The following is a 19897-nucleotide window of genomic DNA, read 5'->3' on the forward strand; positions in this document are numbered from 1 at the left end:
GCCTCTTTGAGGCTTCTCCAGGATTCCCGCTGTTGACTTGCCTCTTTCAACATGTGTTTTCTCCTGACACCTCAAACCTCCCGCCGGGCTGCTCGCGCCTCTTCGGGATAATCCGGGAAACTTTGTGTTTCTTCACACTCACATTTCCTTGTTTTCGCGTTTTTACGAAATCCGACACGGTTTCCATGACGCAGCTTTTAACATACGGATTTTTCTTTCTTTTTTTAAAGGGGGAAGGGCTAGTCGCCCCGATCCGCGACGGATCGTTTCCATGTCAGTCGAAATTCCGAAAATTTTTCGCTTTTTCGCAACACAAAAATCAAAATCGAAAATTGATAACACGACATCAATTTTTCCTCAAAAATTCAAGCACTCACATATTCGAGTCTTGACCTTAAAAATCAAATATACTCGCAAAAATCCTTTTCTAAAATTCGTTCCTGACGGTTTGAGTTTTATATTTTTCGAGTCGATTTTCAAATTTCAATTTTAACTTCAAGTCATCTTGGTTAATTTTGATTTTCAAACAAATGATTTACGTGATTTTCAATCAAATGCTTTTACGTGTTTACGTTTATGCGTATATGCTATCTGTTGCCTGTTTTCTACACTAACGATGCAGGAACTAGTGTAAAGCAAAAGGAGAATCAACAGCCGACATCGCTCCTCCGAAACACAACACAAAAAAGCCAAAAATCACAAAATAAACCACAATCCAAAAACACATATATACAAACCGCCTTACGCAAAATACATCAACAAACGTCTATCATATAGACACTTTGGCCTAAAACAAACGTCTATCATACGGACAGACGGCCTAAAACAAACGTCTATCATACTGGACACCGGCCTAAGACAACGAATCGGGGCTAACCGCCACCTACCGAACTAAGCACTCTCTATCCTCTCAAACGGAAAAGAAAGAGAGCAACGGGGAAACAGAGGAGCAACGGTGAAAGCGGAGGAGGTTACCATGACGATAACCCTCCGCTCCCCGCTCCATGACAAAAAAGAAGACAATGCCTGGCGATTTTGGATGATGAGGAGGCAAGAACCATGATGCGATACAACACTTCGGTGCTGAACCCCAATCATCAGCCATCCTGCCCATGAGCCACGACGAAAAGGACAAACCGGCCATATTAGCCGCCTATCCAGGATCTCTGCGGAACAACGACCAACGATCGATACCCGATCGTTGGCGGGACAAAGGCCGCCAGGGAGAAACACAACCAAGCTCGTAACAAAACACAGATTGACTCTCCCCCTCCGAGATCGACTTCCTCCTCCAAAGACTCGACAACGGACCCCATCGGTCCCCTGACGATACCACGCGATAAAAAAACAAACAAACAAAAAAAACGTCACCGAAATTTCGGCATTACGACTTGGCATGAAATGGACGAATCCAAAAAAAAAAAACAACCTGCAATACAAAAAAACGAGGGCAATCCCGCCCCCAAACCACTCACAAAAAAACACACAAAACGACTCGCCCCTCTTTTCAAGCAAAAGACGAGTCAAAACCACAAAACGGCATTTCAAGACCCATACAAGGTCTCCGCGATAATAACCCAAAATACATTCCCGAGCACAATGGGGATTTTTCTCATGCGACTCAAAAGGCAATTCATACGCTAATTTGAGCCCAAGCCGGTCAAAAATTCAAAAACGACCGCAAAAGGCAAGCGTGATTTTATCACGCCTCAAGGTGACCTAAAATACCAATAAGGTCCATTTCAAGGCAACCGACTCAATACAAGCCCCATGTGCGCTTATTTGGTCAGACGTAAGATCGTCGCAAAGGTAAAAATTCAATTTTGCCCACAAACACCCAACGAAGGTCCTTAAATGGAAAATACGGGGTTTCCCAACTACAATGCAACCTAGTGGGACCCACTACCCAAGAAAATAAACTTGACATTGTGAAATGAGACGGTTTCTCGCCTCAATCACGTTTTTCGAGCCTAGGGAGCGGGAACGGGGACCAAAATGAAAACTAAAAGCATCCCTATACTCCTAAACAGGTTTCTAACCTAATGCAAACATCAATTTCACTCGAAATTGGCTCAATCAAAAACGCCCAATTCGATTTTTTAGGGCAAAATCCGCCCTAATTCAACTAAGCTAACGATCAACAAATTTGAAAGGATTCAAGAGGAAATACTTACCTTGAGATGACATTTGTTGGCAATGGCACGAGTGAAAGCAAGCTTGGAGGTCCTTTAATGGCGATTTTGCGGGATTTCGAGTTTGAAGATGAATAATCATCCGCAGCTCAACCTCGCGTCTTTTAACAAGAAATAGGGAAGCGCCACATCGCCAGTGGCTCGCGCCAAACCAGGCCTCCCTTTGCTTTTCAATAAAAATTTGGGCTTTGGCCCAATTTCCCACAACAAACTCCAAAATTTTCGTTGGCGATATGAATGTCGTCATTTCCTCGAAAAGAAACAAAACAAATAGCGAAAATTTAAAACTCGCTATTTTCAAGCAAGCGGCGATCAAAACCGCCAACTTCAAAAATAATAGCGAAAGTTCGAAAACCGCTATTTTCTCCAAATTTCGAGCAAACAGCGATCAAAACCGCCAATTTCAAAAATAATGGCGAAATCAGAATTCACCATTTTCCTTCAAATTTTCCAAAATAATGGCGAAAATTCAAAAACCGCTATTTCAAGCAACGACAATTAAAACCGTCAATTTCAAAATAATAGTTGGAAATTGAATTCCACTATTTTCACCACACATGTCACGGCGGCACATAAATCAATCACTTCAATCGATAGTGAAGATTCCAAATTCACTATTTCTTTCAACATGTCAACTGACATATAAACCGTCACTTCAATCGATAGTAAAGATTCTAAATTCACTATTTCCATCAAATGTCAACGACGGCACATAAACCGTCACTTCAAACGCTATAGCAAACTCAAATTTGCTATTTTCCTTCAAAATTGAAACAAACGGCGATCAAAACCGCCACTTCAAATTTAAGCCGACGAAGGGTGAAAATTCCAAGTTCACTATCCCTTCAAATACCAGCAGGGGGCTTCCTCGCGAAACCCACTCATTCCAAAGATAGTGATAGTGAGAACCCATACTCACTATTTCCCCAGCGACATCATGAGTTCGCTAGTCTCAAAACAAGCCCAATCGGCGCGGCTACTCCCATGGTTCATTAATCGACCACCCCATTGGCTGGCGAGCCTTTGTCCGCAACCTTTTCAAGGATACATCCCGAAGATGCCTCGGGTACATTTCCTTACCTTTTCAAGGATACATCCCAAAGATGCCTCGGGTACATTTCCTTACCTTTTCAAGGATACATCCCGAAGATGCCTCGGGTACATTTCCTTACCTTTTCAAGGATACATCCCGAAGATGCCTCGGGTACATTTCCTTACCTTTTCAAGGATACATCCCGAAGATGCCTCGGGTACATTTCCTTACCTTTTCAAGGATACATCCCGAAGATGCCTCGGGTACATTTCCTCATCTCGGCTGGCGAGCCTTACAACGCATCGCGGGTGGCGAGCCTTACAACGCACCGCGGGTGGCGAGCCTTACAACGCACCGCGGGTGGCGAGCCTTACAACACACCGCGGGTGGCGAGCCTTACAACGCACCGTTGGCGAGCCTTCATAACGCACCATGGCTGGCGAGCCTTTACAACGCACCGTGGCGAGCCCTCCTCACATACGCACCATGGCTGGCGAGCCTTTGTCCGCACCCTTCTAAGGACAGATCCCGAAGATGCCTCGGGTACATTTTCTTGTCTCGGCTGGCGAGACTTACAACGCATCGTGGCAGGCGAGCCCTCCTCACGTACGCACCGCAGCTGGCGAGCATTCATCCGCAACCATGCAAGGACATATCCGAAGATGCCTCAGGTATGACTCCTTCTTATGGCTGGCGAGCCTTCATACGTAGTCTAATGGACTTTAAACGACCCGCACGGACGGTCGACCAGGACTATCAGAATCGTTCTCGATGACAGTCCTGGACTCGAACCCTCGAGTCGCCTTAGCTTTGCCATTCCCAGACGGCAGTCCTTGGCCCGAATCCTTTAGGAGCCGCCTTGACGTCGCTTGGGTCTTCAGTTGTAATCTTGATTGACCGGGACTCTACTTTGACTTTCGCCTGTCAAGCCTCGGTCAAAGTGGGGGCTCAGAGATACCCGATATCTCCGAGACTCCAACAAACACTCGATGATTATCGGACTACAACATGTTTTGGGATCGCAGCGTTTGATTGACAAACAGTACAACTTTACGTCGGAAAACTTAAAACGATTTCGAAAACAAAACATTTCAAACCATTTCAAAAGTACCTGGAGTGTTTAGTGCACGGCGACGGGGTCGCGATGACACTAACTAGAGTCAAAACCGACACCGGACCAAAAACCGACTCGAAAATTCAAATCCCGACTCCAACAACGAGTCAAATCGAGTCAACCACAAAAACAAAATATCTTCAAGCCTTCTATACTAAGTTTTCCCGGATTCATGTTGGTCAAGTACCAAACATGTGACTACAAAACCTAGGATAGAACAAATCATGATTGCGTTTGTTATGATAGTGACAACACAACTCGAAGTCTTGCGACGTGGCTCGCGCCTCTTTGAGCGGCCCAAGTGGCCACGTCGCTCAAAACTCACACAACCACTCATTCTCCTATAAATACCCTCAAATGCCACCCATTTGAGATTTATGCAGTGTCCGCCCTCTCTTTTCTCCCTTCAAATTCTCGACTCGACTTCTAAAGTCACAATCCGACGCGTGTTTATGACCTACCGATCGTAAACACGAGCCTTACACATTGTTTGGTACCGTCATCGTGCATTAAACCACTTGACCTACCACTTCGACCACCACACCATCACTAAACTTTTAAAACACTCTTTTTACTTACCAAAACGGTTTTAAACCGAGTTTTTTCCGATCAAACAAGTTGTTACACTTACGTCGGTCACTCGCCATAACCAAGCATGTAAGTATGAGGGTGTAAAAATCCTATTTTATTATGTTTTCATTTGTTTCATGACTCTAATATGCTAAAACATGCATAATATGAACCAAAACATGGAATAAACGAGCCAAAACTGATTTTTGGTCCGGCGGCGTAAGCCCCTTAGGTCGCCAAATGGCTCGCACCTAAATGGGGTGCTCTGCACCGAGATCAACCGTGTTTGTTCTCGGCATTTCGCTCAATCCATTTTTCATATTTGTAATCGGTTTTTACCATTTCAAGTATCTTCGAAACCTTTTGTTTCATTTCACATGTTTTAACCATAAAACATTTTTCACCCTTGGTTCTTCATACCATGACGGTTAAATCCGTGTTTCGGTGATAATATTTGGTTAATGACATTTAAGAGGTATTTTAAAGCCTTTTATTTCATTTTCTTTACATTTTTCAAACAAGCATATTAGTCACCAACACAAAGTCATCCTTGGTTATACATACCATGCCGGATTTTAACCTGGGTACGATGATGAGTATCGACTAATTACATTCAAAATGGACTTAAAACAATTAGTCCATAATCATTTTCAAAACTATTCATGTCAAGCTTGTCAAACTGAACCCGACACCGATTATTATCAAACAATGATGACTATTCGAGTCTAGTTCTTCAAATCGACAAATGCGGTCTAAACGACCTTTTCAAATCAAACCGGTTCAAATACCCATTTTCAACACGTTTCTAACGCTTTTCTAAACAGTCGAACACGGCATACAACCGTTAAACCCGCGCCTCAATAAGGCCTTTTCTTTCTCATTTTCAAAACCAGAGGGAGGCCCCTTACACCGGGGGCTCGCGTCTCTTATAGCCGTCCTGCACAGGCCTGTTCCCTTCCAAAGATTAGTCTAGGACGATCCCGACTCCGGTTAACCCGGATATAGGACGGATCCGATGACTATTCAAACCATATTTGCAAAATGCCTTACTAAGACAAATGGATCATGTTATGCACCTAAACCTAATACGGTAAATGGATGTTTAATTTCCGTCTTGCATGCAAATAAATCATTAATCCAACTCGACATCTTATACTTGATACTTGGATTAAATTAACCGACTTAGAAAGCTCTCACATGTTAGGTTTAAATCATTGGATGCGCATTCATGCATTTAAACCGTTTTATCAATTTTTGCATTCAACCAACCAAGATCGATCGGTAGAGGCCGCTAAACGCGGGCGGGATTGGGTGTCTGATTAAAGGGCTTCCCAATACGTACCTTCACCTCTTACTCAGAAACTTTGGATAGTGGACGACCTTGTCAGGGGCGTACGAGAGTCATTCTAGAGATAAGATGCTAAAGAGGGACGATTTCCTTATTTTTAGTACCTATGTCAAACGCTGCTTTGTGCTTCGATTTGACCGAGGTATAAAGTGGAATTCGAACGGGTTCCAGGCATCCCACAAATGCTTGGTGGCGACTCCGAACATCTCTAATCATTTTGAGACCCTTACCGAGACGAAACCGAACGATCTAAAACGATCCGGTCGAAGGCATTTTTACGCCGCCGAGCGTGGCTTTCAAAAAGACCGTTGCATGTCCGCAGATCGAACCGGACTGCGGGTGGGCCATGTCCACATCCTCCGGGGCGGGAGCCCTCCAAGGGACTACTGAATTGCATTGGTAAGTGAGCGAGGAAATGCCCCTTGTAACACCTTGTAAAAACAATTTTTGAATTTTCCGTTGAATTTCTTTTATTGCTTTTAATTAGGACAATTAGATTTTAGACAATTTTTAGCATAGATTTAAGACTATTTGATCACACTTAGCGTATTTGGTATTTTGGGATATTGTTGCACGTGTTTCTATGCAGGTTTGGGGAATTTTTACGCAAGTTCAAAGGAAGAATGACGAATTAAAGAGCTTACACGAGAAAAGAGCTCGATCGAGTACTTTTTGTACTCGATCGAGTGAAATATGGACGATCGAGTGCTTCTTTTTCAGTCGATCGAGTAAAGCATATATGGGGAGTTCTCGATCGAGTATAATTCTACTCGATCGAGTAGATGGAGCATCAAAGATGCTCCATCGAGCGGTTCTAAACCACTCGATCGAGTAGATTGGGAAAGGACGCAGGGAGTTTTTCTTTAACTTCTTTGTTTTGATTCTAATTTCATTTTAACCCCAATTTTTTTCGTCTCCTTCCCTTCCCCTTTGCGAAAAATCCCCCAAATCCCCATTTTAATTGCTCTAATACCAAATCCGTCACCTACATTTTCTTGCTTGCTAATTAATCTTTCAAAGCCTTCTATTTCCCCCTTGATTTGTGCTCGTTTACACGGTCTATTAGTGGGTTTAGGGTTCGCGGTTTTTGTTCAAAAAAATCGCCACTTTGCTTGTTATTTAAGGATTAATTGCACTTTGTAGGTCTTTTCTCATCAAGTAAGTAATTACTCCATCCTCATTGCATTTTAATTTCGTTTATTTCGAATTTTTATGAGGTAATCTGAAATTAGGGTTCGAATTTCACTGTTTAGTCGAAATTTTCGACTTTAACTGTCATTTTTGCCCTTACTTGTCTTGCTTGATGATCAATCCCCATTCCTCATTGCTTTACCATGTTTAAATTCGAATTTTGCGCGAGATTTGCATTAAGGGGTGATTTTCACTCGAACTTCCGATGCCATCTGGTTTTTCGAATTTAAATCATCATATGCTTTATTCGCTTCATTTGTTGCTTAATTGTTGCTGTTGATGCCTGCTACCCCACCCCTATCGCTGTTTACATACGCCATTCGAAATTTTGAGGAAGTGTTGGGAATTTTCAGGTCGTAAGTCGACCTTTTTTTTTTGACCGGTAGGGGAATTATAATGTCTTCTACCATGCTGATTGTCATCTTTTGTTTTCATGCTTTTTCTTATAAAATCCCCTACCCTTTGTATACGGGATGGATTCTAGCTCACACCTCTACTAGCCGGACTTCTAGTCCGTCACTGAGTGAGACGGTGGTCCCGTTGTTACCACCGCCTCCACTACTGTTAGTACCGCAGCCCCTGTTTTCCTAGTTTCAGCTGCCGGTACCGTTTTTACCCACTAGCTCGCCTGCTAGCTCGTCTCGTTGCCACTTCCGTTACGCCACCACCATCCGCTAGCCTTTCTTCGTTAGTGGTGGCCACAATGAGCCCACTACTTCTACTCCGTAGCCGTTCTCACACCTATGGCGGACTCGCCGCGGTTACGATTGCCTTTAGAGCGGCCCTAGTTCCTCACACCGTCACTACACGGGCTTCTACTTTGGGTTCTAGAGGCGGGACGTTACTGTTCTACACCGCCCATCGCTACCTCCACTTCTGACGCTCCCTCCACTTCAGATGCTCCTTCTACTTCTGGCACGGTTACGGTCTGAGGGGACACCTCCCTCGACTCTCACCCAGACTATCCACAGGTAACTTTCGTTAACGCCATACACCGCAAGAGGTTTTATAACCTCCTAGGGCAGTGAGCATGTACCTTCCGGTTTTAGATCAACGGGCACTTGAGAGACTCGGCATTTACGAGTCGGTTTGTGATTTACTACGGGGCACAGGGATGTTTGGACTCATTACTATGAGCGGCCGTACTTTTTCTCGAGCCGAGCCTTGAGTTTCTCAGCTCCTTCACCTTCTTCTCCGGGGCACACGACGCTGCCCCCACTATTTCTTCGTGTCTTTTCCGGTTGCTCAACCGGACCTTTCAGATGACTTTGGAGGAGTTTGGCACTAGACTTGGGCTCTCCTCGGGGCGTGACGCCACGCCCCTAGGAGAGTCATCCGTCGATTTTGGCGGACTTTGGCCTGCACCACCTTTACCGAGCGAAAGCTCGCGCAGTCCACCTTCCCCCGCCTGCCGTTATTTTTTTAGATTGATGGGGAGCACCATCTTCGGCCGAAAGGAGCCGAACAACATCACCAACACCGAGCTCTCCATCCCGGGCGGTTACCTCCGAACGTTGACCGTGAGGGTCCTTTTACCTCAACATAGCTTACTTGACGGCCCGAAGTTTTCGGCCCGGGGGCTGAAAGAGACGGGATCTATTGCCTGCGGTGGCATAGCCACCATCCTTGCCCGTTCCCTTTTCCCCGTTTGGCCTTGTGACTTGCGGTACCTCGCGGGGAGAGGCTCACGAGTCCGGATGCCATGCTTTCTCGCATTGGCGACCCCGGACTACCGGACATGGAAGATAGATGGTTCCTTGTCTCGTGGACTTACCTTGTGACACTCTCCCCGTCTAGCCCCTTTGCCCTCACGCCGCTAGGGCGCCCATCGCCACCTCCACCGGACTACCACCTTACACTCCGACCACCTCCCACTTTACCCGCCGCCAAGAAGCGGCGTAGACATGAGACCGGAGAAGGGTCTACACCTGCGGGAGTGCCGACCTTCCACGGCTACTCCCATCCCGACCCCTACTCCCACACCTACTCCTACTCCCACTCTCACCGACTGAGACACACGAGCTCGGCCCGGTTTTCCGGCTACTTTCGTACCACCTCCACCCTTTGTGGCGTCCGCGGTCATGGACCAAGGGTGCCGTGACGGTTTGTTGCTTGAGATTGCAGAGCGGCATGGTCGTATGGAGAGGGACTTGGCTCCTACTTTGCACCTCTGTACGAGTACCACTTGAGGCGACACCGTCCGATCCTAGAGGGTTGGCCACACCCTTCCTTCTAGCGGTACCCTGCTGAGGGGTACCCGGAGTCTGCTTAGGAGGAGGAGGACGAGGACCCTAAGGAGGAGGAGGACGAGGACCCTGAGGTGGCAGTGGAGAGAGCTCGCGCTGAGGAGCGGAGGAGGAGAGGGGAGGAGGCTGATCCGGAGTTCAGAGTGGAGGACGTCCGTGACGAGGACGATGATGAGTAGCTACTGGTCTACTCACTTCCCCAGTTTTCTGGCTAGTTTGGGGAAGTTCGTATTTTGTATGTATTTCTTACTCTTTTATTTTGTCTCCTCTTTATTTTATTGTTTTTATTCTTTATTGGTTGTATATTCCCGTTCCCCTGTATATATCTGCTGGTGTATGCTGGAGGACAACGAGGGCGTTGTCCGTTTTGGTTTGGGGAGGGTATTGCATCCTTTTGAGTCTGCATCTGCATTTGTTTTGCATTCACGTTTATTTATTTCAGCTTGCATTGTTTATTTATTTCATTAAAATTCAAAAATTCCAAAAAAAAAAATAGAAAATCTCAAAAAATCCAAAAAAAATTCACGTTTATTTTTGCATATAGGTTGAGTCGGAACGGTAGATTTCCGTGATGATAATGCACTATAACTTGTCATTTTACTTGAGCCTTGCACTTCTTTTGATAGTTATTAGCTCTGTCATACGCATAATCTACGAGTTTCTGTTCAAATATAGCCAATTTGTTTAGACTTGACCGATAAATTGGCAACCTACTTGATAAATTAAGTTTTAGAGCCCATAATCGTGACATTCATGACCAGTTCATTAGAAATTGAGAGTAGTACTCCTTGCATAGCATGTTCATCATTTTTGCACTTTTATGACATTCAATTTCTTGTCAAATGCACATATTCGAGTTTGTGGTTGGTGTCACATGCAGGGAGGTGCTTGCAAATTTTTCCCTTTTCCTTATTTTTTTCACCCATTTAGCTCCACATAAGCCAAAATTTGCCTTTTTGACCCATTAGCTACATCCCAAATTAAGCCTGCCTAGTCAAGCTAGTTTAGTATGTCTTTTGTGGTATGATTTTCCGTCTGCAGTTTGGCCCGTATTTCTTTGTATGGAGTTGGTGTAAGTAGAGGAAGGAGGAAAAGAAAAAAAAAAGAATTGAAAAAGAAAAAAAGGGAAAACTTGAAAGAAAAGAAAGAAAAAAAAATGATGAAAAATGAAAGAAGCTGAAAACGTGAAACAGAAAAAAAAAGAAGTTTGAAAAAAAAGTTGATTTGTTTGTTGTGATTCATTTAGACGGTGTTTAAAAAAAAAGGAAGTTTGTGACCGTCTGACTCCTCCATTCTTATTCTATATTTTTGAGGAGATTGTGTTTGAGTTTAGTGAGCTGTGTGCCAAATGAAGGGCACTTGTACTTAGTTTTTCAGTCAGTTGAGATTCGGATGGTCTTATATGGTCCTGTTTAGGAACTAGCTTGACGCTTTTACCTCCACATTACCATAACTTGTTTTGCCTTTTCTCACCTGAACCTCACTATTCCCATATTATTTGTAAGCCCTCGGCTGTGACGTACATTATTGGTTGGAGTGTGTGCATTAGTACTTGAATTGTCTTTCATTTTTGTTGTATGCATGCTATGTAGGTCGCAGTTAGGTGAGTGACTGTCTTTTCTTCTCTCTTTTACATATAACATTCACCCTTTGCTTCATGAGAGAAGAGTGACCACGAGAGAGTCCGATTTAGTTGGCCTTGCAAGGTCGATAGGTTGGCTATATTTATGAACAGCTTATAACTCATTTGCGTATTGACTGCTTAGCTTTAACTGTTAGCTTTTGTTGCATTAAATTGGTTCAAGTAGACAAGTTAAGCTAGCTCTGAGTTTTCATTTCCGTTCCATTAGTTGCACTTTAGTTTACTCGAGGACGAGTAAAGGTTCGGTTTGGGGAGATTTGATACGTGCCTAATGTATAGTCTTTTTAGCCTATTTCAGCACGTATTTCCATGCATTTTTATACTGTTTATATAGTATTTTGCCCCGAATTGGGTACTTTGGTTCGTTTTGTCCGTTTTGTAGAAATGAACGCGAAAGTAGTGGAATCGTACCTTTTTATGTCCTTTTTCATGCATTTAGAGGAGACGCGATTTTCCGAGTGAGATCTCGCATTGGAGTGCGTCAAGGCACGGATTACGAGGTAGTCGGTGATGAGTCTAAGCTGAATTGAAGATAGAAGACTCGATCGAGTGGTTTTGTTTACTCGATCGAGTGGTTTCTGCATCCTCAGTTGGTCGATCGAGTAGTTTTCTACTCGATCCAGAAGTGCTAAGAAAGAGAGTTACTCGATCGAGTAACTATTCTACTCGATCGAGTAGTTTGTCCTGAGTTTTGCTCGATCGAGTGGTTTTATTCCACTCGATCGAGTGGTTTCTGCTGTCATGGGCTTTAATTAGCCCGTGAGTTGTTTTATTTCGTTAAACATAGTTATTTTCCTATTTAAGCATTACGTTACTAGGTTATTAGGCATCTAATTTTCCACTATCAAACTTTACTGCGTTACTTATTCTCCTTCACTGTAACTTTACTTTGGGATTTATTTTGCTCGGATTTGATTGTTCATTACGTCGGATTCGCACGATTGTAATCCCTTTCTCTTTCCTTAATAATAATCTCTCTTTTGTTTGCTTTAATTCTTCGTTTAGTCATACTTAATTTCTGCCCTAATTTACTTTTATGCATTTTATTTGTTATTTCATCATGTTTAATGTTAATTCATCATTTGTTATTAGTTTTGATATTAATAGCGATATGAGTAGCTAAATTTAATGCATATTGGGATTAGTGGATCTGCGGTAGGAATGTGACGATGTAGTAAATGAAATAGATGAATTAATTTTGAGATTCTGTCACCATAGCAATTTAATTGTATTTATCGACTTAGTTGAGTGCACGCTTCTGAGTCACCTCTTTAATCTGGCTAAAATTAATCCTAGATCGAAAGATTGGACTAAATAGGCCCGCTATGAACAGAGACTACCCCCGAGAATGAAAGTTAAGTTAGTGGTATTTTAGGATAGAAAGTGGACCGAAAGGACCTTTCCACATCCGTCTTGCATTAATTCATCTGAGTTGTTTACAAATTTGAGTCACACGGACTACCGTAGTGAACCGAATTCCCGACATGTCCCTTCTCTATCGATAGTTTAATCCTATTTTCTTGCCTTGCTGCTCTTGTCTCTACTTCTCTTCCTTTAAACTTTGTAGTTTAGAAAACAATTCAAACAACCCCCCCCCCCCCATTTGTGACCAAATAGACGGACTTCTACAGATATCTTGCCTCCCTGAGGAGATCGACCTGACTTCCCTAGCTATATAGTTAGTTTAGTTAGTTTATTTTTGATAGGTACACGACAGACGTATCACTAAACGATAACGAAAAGTCCTAAAAGAGTCCGAATCATAACACCACCACTACGCGGAGGGCTTCCTATTCTCGCCGATGCTGGACACCCATCTAGCCCACCCGGAACGACTCTTCCCCGACTTGCTCCCTCCTTGAGCTTACTCCTCCTCTTTGTCCTCTTCCTCTTCTTCATTCACCTCCTCATCCCCTGGTGCCCTACGAGCCGCCTCCTCCCATACCTCGTCAAGGTCCATGGCCTCCGCCGCCACGGATGTTACCGCTTCAATTCCACTATCTTGGTAGACATTGCCAGGATAGATCCTGGCATCACCCATGTATGGGTCACGCAAGTGTCCAACGCCGATAGGAAAGTTGATCTCCCAATCCAATGGTTGGATACCATAGGCCTTGAATACTCCGGAGGTATCTCTGAGTCTGGACTAAAAGCTAGGGCGGTGGGCGGGTCGTACTCCTTGATTATAGGCTGCCTCGTGCATGTCTCTCAACACAAGGTCGATGTTCACTCGGTGTATGAGGTACGACATGGGATAGTTGGAGTCAAGAGTGGGGTGGGGCTTGGCCAAAGTTCCAGAATAAGGTGGGGGCATCATAGTTGTAGGCATGGAGTGGGGGAAAAGGTGTGGGAGCTTGCTCGACGGGTGAACGAGGTGAGGGAGGTAACGGAGGTGCCTCTCGCTGCTCGGTAGCATCATCTAGGTCAAAAGTAAGGCTATTAGGGATGGTTTACATTTGGGCCTCGAGGCGAGGTCATCCCGCTCTCTCTAAAGGGGAAGTCGGGGGTAGGTCCTAACCGGCAGGGAGCTTCCTATACCATTCATCATCAACCCTCCAAGAATAGGTGTCGTCCTCCTCGCTCTCCATCTACCACCTAAGACTTAGCTTTCAACCAATCAAGATTAAAATAAACAACTTTCTTGGACATGGGCGCATCCACCGCCCTCGGTTCGTAAGCTAACAAATTCTTGCCCAACCGAGTCATCAATGCCCCACAATCTAAAGAGCATTGGTCCGCCTCGGCCATCCTCCCAAGGGCAAGACACACCTAAGATACGACATTGAAGTGGAAACGACTTTTATGGCGGGGGTTAAGGTAGGAGCTCAAGATCAAGACCTCCGTGGAGTTAAGTTTGCTCGGGTCCTTCCTCCTATAGAGGAGGTTGGTCAAGGAGCGCAAGAAAATATTTAGGACGGAGTTCTCAATATCACTAGTCTTCACGTTACTCACACTCACCTTTTACTTACTCGTGTAAAGATGATAATAATTTGAAACTTTTATGTCTTTCTCAACCTTATCATGGTGACCCACAACTCGCTTACCCACCCCTAGATGATCGGCAAAAACATCAGTACCTAGGTTGAAAGAGGTATTCTTAAGCCTAAAACTCACATTATGGGCCTCCTTGTCATAGGTGAAGTAGCTCAAAAACTCAAGGGCGAGGTTGTGGTAACTTATCTCCTCCAAGTTGTACAAACCCTCCAATACAAGAACCGTGAAGATGTTATGCACCTCCCTCTCTATCCCTAGGGCCCCCAAGGTACTTACCGACATGCACTTGGCCGGGCCATCCTCCTAGTGGCTAGGACCTCGAACTTATTCCGGTGCTCCTCACTCCCAAAAGCTATAGACGGGTAGTCCGAGAGGGTGATAGTGGGAGGTGCCTCTTGTTGAGGTTGGCAAGCATTCCTTCCACGACCGGTTCTAGAATTCCTTGCCATGCTACAAGAGAATCGCACACAAAATATGGAATGGGAAAGGTGAGGATTGGAAGCAATTGTTGGATGTGAATGAAGATTTTCTCAACTTCTCTAATCGATGAATATCAAATAAAAGGAATCTCCAAGATAGTTTCTTTGCAAATTTTAACCAACTTTTTAAATTTTCACATGTTACAAATTCTTTTCCGGAAATTAAAGACTCTTGTGATATAATATGGTTTTAAAACATGACTTTCATGATGCGTATTATTCTTATTCATCATTCAACTCGATTAATTTTGACTCAACCATGACACATCACACTAGTTTCTTATCATATTAGCCATTTACCAACACTTTAAGGTCTTACTTAAGAGGTTAGATGTCGATGTTGTCATTTTAACTTGTTAAGCTTGATAAAAATGAGAATTAGTCGGGCAAAATTTTAAAAGAGGTTCGGACAAGTGAAATGCTTCCTTATCATTTTAAAGTCTTTGAGTCGAACAAATTTTTAAGTGTAAGGCTACATCAAGCACCATGGTTTGGAGTTGTGGAGAAATCATGAGAAAGTGACTCAAGTAGTAAACAAGGAAATAAAAAACTTGACATGGCTAGTGCCGGATTTTTCAAGAAATTGAAGCAAAATTTCTTTTAATCTCTCTTATAGAATAGTCATAGCCATAAAATTCTCAATCTCACAACATAGAAAAGTTATCTTTAAGACATGAAAGACATTGTTCACGGAAAATTTTCACCCAAATTTTAAGACAAAAATTGGTTTCATTTTGGGACCACATACCACACTATCAACCAAGATAATGGTCTCATAAGGCAATTAAACTAAGTTTTCACTCATGAAAATCGAAAATTGGGCATGACTTGTTGATGTGACCATTATTTGCGCACATTTAGTCCCCTAATTGAGCCTATTTTGCATACTATTATAACATTCTATGGCCATTTTATCCGTCAAAACCTTCCTATTTGCTTTTCTATCGCATTTCATATGTTTTGTAGAAAAGGAGATAATAAGGCGGAAATTCCCGTCTTTCGTGCATATTTGGAAGCTTATTGATGATATTAGATGGACTAGTATGAAGAGGAGGCAAGAATGATGACCAATGACGTAAGAATAAAGATTATATAGAAGGGTCATAAGGTTTAAAGCAAGGAGGAAAAGCAAGGAAGCCATTCATGAAGAAAATTGCTCGGAACGCAAACCAAGAGTTACTCCTTTGGCTCTGAAAATATGCTAGATGGAACGGCGTCGAAAAAACAAGCGATCTAGGCTTTTGAATCACTCCAATAGGAGTCCGGATGAGAAAATGACGTCCGTTTTACAATCCGAGCTCAAACAAAGAAGCTGTACAAGAATCCGCGCGTCCCGCGCTGAAGACGCTCGTCCTCCCAAATCCGCTCGGATTGCTCCAAATCCGCTCGGATTCCCTCTCTTTTTGCCCGAGCGTCTTGCTCCAAATCCGCTCGGATTCCCTTGCTACAATCCGCCCGTCCCGACACTAATCCGCTCGGATTCCTTTACAGCAATTTTCGTGTTGTTCAAGCTCCGTGAAAGACTCCCTTCCTCCGAAAAATACCGGCTCCTCCCTGCTCTAAACTCAAAAGTGTAATTACTAGTTTATCCCTTAGTTAACCCTAATGCATCCACCTAATTTCCACTATAAATACCCCATTTGTAATAATCCTTTGACATCTTTTTAGCTAGATAAATCCTTCCTTAGATTAGATTAGGAGTAGATTAGAATAGATTACTCTTTAATCTTTCCACAAATTACACATTAATCTCTCCTTAATTATTGTTCAAGTTTATTATTCAAGTTTATTATTGGGTAATTGAAGATTATTGGGTTATTATTGGGAGATTGACAACCTTCCATCAATCATCAAGTTCTTCTATTATTCTTTGCATTATTATTTTGGAGTCTCCATAGGTATAATTCTCTTAATCCTTGTTTTAATTATTGTTAATCTTTATTACTTGTTCATCATGTTTGGCTTTGTTAGTATGATTGACAACCTTATTAACATGTTAAACTTGATCATGAGTGAGTAGTTACTTAGCTAGGATTAGTGGGTAATTAAGGGAAACCAACATGGGATTGATTCATGCTTAATCTAATATGTTCACATGATTAAATTGCTTGCTTGTTGTGATGTCAACTTTATGCACATGTTATGTTTGATGAAATGCTTAGCCTATGAATCCTTGCATTTACAACCATCTCTTATCTACTCAACTTGACTTGTAAGATATAACCCAACTCGAGTTTTGTTAGATCATGCATAGAAGTTGAATAGGAGGAAAGTAAGTCGACTTGTAGGTGTTGTACAATCTAATCGATTCGGCTCCGGGACCCAACCCTTCCTATGAACCGTAAGACATAAACCAACTCGGTTCCCCCACAACACTAATTGCTTGCATATAATTGTAAACATGTTTGTATGATCAAAACCATGAATCCCCTATGACCCATGATATCCTGGCACTTTTAATCATTTATTTACATCTTTCCTTTTATTGCTTGTTTTACTTTATTGCTTTTATTAGTCTAGAACACAACTACAAACTCCATCAATTGTGACACTAGCATAAATTGAGATAGATAGACTTAGAACCCAAAGCACATCGTCCCATGGATCGACCTCGACTTACCGCTAACTAGTTGTATGTTGAGTATTATAAATGTGTTTGATTGGATGAGTGACGACATCGTCCGGATCAAAATGGCGTCGTTGCCGGGGATGGTGTTATGTGATTAAGTTCTTGCTTGTTTGTCTATTTTGATTTTGCTTTAACCTTGAGGAACTTGTTCCTCAAGGATTGTTTTTACCGTTTTCTTGTAGTTTCCTTGTTTGTAGTTATATCTTTGTCCTAGTTATGATGATGACCGAAGGCTTGCCACATGGAGTATGTGGTGAATCTTTTGAGTATGACTACCATGGGTATGGGGAGTTTTTGGAGCAAGTTGAAATAAACCTACCTTACAACTCATACAATGAAAGTCCTAACCACTACCCCAACTTTTCTTACCAAAGCCCCCACATCCAACATCCACAACAACCACCCTCCCAAAACCCACTTTACAATCAATGCCAAATGTCATCCTACAATGAACACCCATACCACCAAATTCCCATGTACCCACAACAAGAGAATGAGCATAATCTTGACATGCAAAGTGTGGTTCTCCAAATGTTAAGGGACCAACAAAATCTCTTCATGCAAATTATAGAAGAGAGCCAAGCTAGGGACAATGTCCTCAAAAACATTGTTACTAATGGTGAGAAGTTGGCAAATCAAATTGCCCAATTGGAAGCCACCCAAATGCTAAATGAAGAAGAAGGGGAAAATAATGAGGGTGAAGAAGAATTTGGATGGCATTATGAAGCTACTCTTGTGAATCCCCCACCACCTCCTAAATTCATAAGTATTGAACACCCCATATTCCAACTTGTACCCAACTTTACAAACATTCATGATAGATGTGAATATGAAGATGTTACTTTTGAGGAAGGGGAGTGCTTGATTGATCATGGACCAAGAGTGGATGATGAATTGAAGCATGATGAAGTTGGGGTGGAGAGCAATGATGAATATGAGTTGAAGGCCAATTATGAGACAAGCACTTTGTCTAAATTGTCTAATGAATCTAGCTCACACACTAGCCTTGCTTCTCCAATTTGGGATACCTATGATGATGATGATGAGGAAGACCTCCCACCACAATTTCCCCCTATGACCCATGTAGAGGAAGTGTGCTCCCTTAGCACATATGGGAGTGAAGGTAAAACTTGGAAAGAAGAGGTTGATGAATTTGAACTTGCTATCTTTGGAGAATTGAGAGGCTAAGAGGAAAACTATGATGTTGGAATCTTTGATCATAGTTTGGAAGAAATTGAAGCTCTTTTCTTTGGAAATGGTTCAAGTTCTAAGGAGGGTCAAGAAGAAAGTGAAGATAATGAAAGCATGAATGACCTCAATGGTGAGAAGTTGACTCCTCTACATCTTATCCTTCAACTATCCCCTCATCAAAGAAATGAGAACTCTCCTTCTACTATTGAAGGATTGATGAATCAATGCTCTATCATCATAGAATTTGAAAGAGATGGTAAAAAGTGGAAGCCTCCGGATGAATATGGGCAATACTTCATACATTGTATTGACAAGAATCATGGGCTTGTTGGTTTGAAGCATTGTAAGAAGCCAAGTGCCAAGGGCAAAACAAATGGGAGAGTGTTTGGCAAGTTCTTTTCCAAGCCAAGATGGCTAAGCTACGTTTTGACATCGCCAATCTCCTATTTATGCTTACATGAAGCCTATTCAAAAGCCTTTGACCGGTTGTTGAGAGCATTAAGCAACATGGACAACATCAATAATCATGGCAACAAGGAATGAGTTTGGTGGAGTCCTCCCTCAAACCACCATTTGTAAGATATCCTTTCCTTTAACTTTGCATTGCATTTACACTTGCATTTGGTTATATACATTTACACTTGGCTTGCATTTGTATTATATTTCATATTGCATTTGCATTAGTTAAGTTCAAATAGTATAGTTTGCAATGTAATATATCTCACATGATTCATGTAAATAGTTGCATATAGATTAGAATTCATGCATAGTTACTAATGACCAAACCTATTTCTTTTCTACACTAGAAATAGTGTTTAAATCGGTTTGGGGAGGTTTGATCATAAGTGACCATAGTTTACTAGAAATCATGCATCATATAGTATAGTTTAGATTGCATTCATTTGTTATATATGTCATATAGAATTGCATTTAGTTAGAGCATGCATTCATTCATACCATATCATTGCATTTGTACTTTATTTCAAAAAAATCAAAAGTCCAAAAACATGTATTTCTTTTTCATTCCTACTCCTACATGTACATTGAGGACAATGTCCAAAATAAAGTGGGGGATGGGAATTTATATTCCAAAAATGCATAAAAATATGTCTTTTAATTTCATAAAAACAAAAACCATAAAAATTTGAAAAATTGAAAAATCCAAAAACAAGTTCATTTCCTTTTTAGTGTAGTCTTGTACATATTGTTTTGTATATATTGTGTTTGTCCATCCTTTTTCACATTGATCGACTACGCCACATCCGAGA

This window comes from Silene latifolia, chromosome 7, assembly GCF_048544455.1.
Source record: "Silene latifolia isolate original U9 population chromosome 7, ASM4854445v1, whole genome shotgun sequence".
Taxonomy (NCBI): domain Eukaryota; kingdom Viridiplantae; phylum Streptophyta; class Magnoliopsida; order Caryophyllales; family Caryophyllaceae; genus Silene; species Silene latifolia.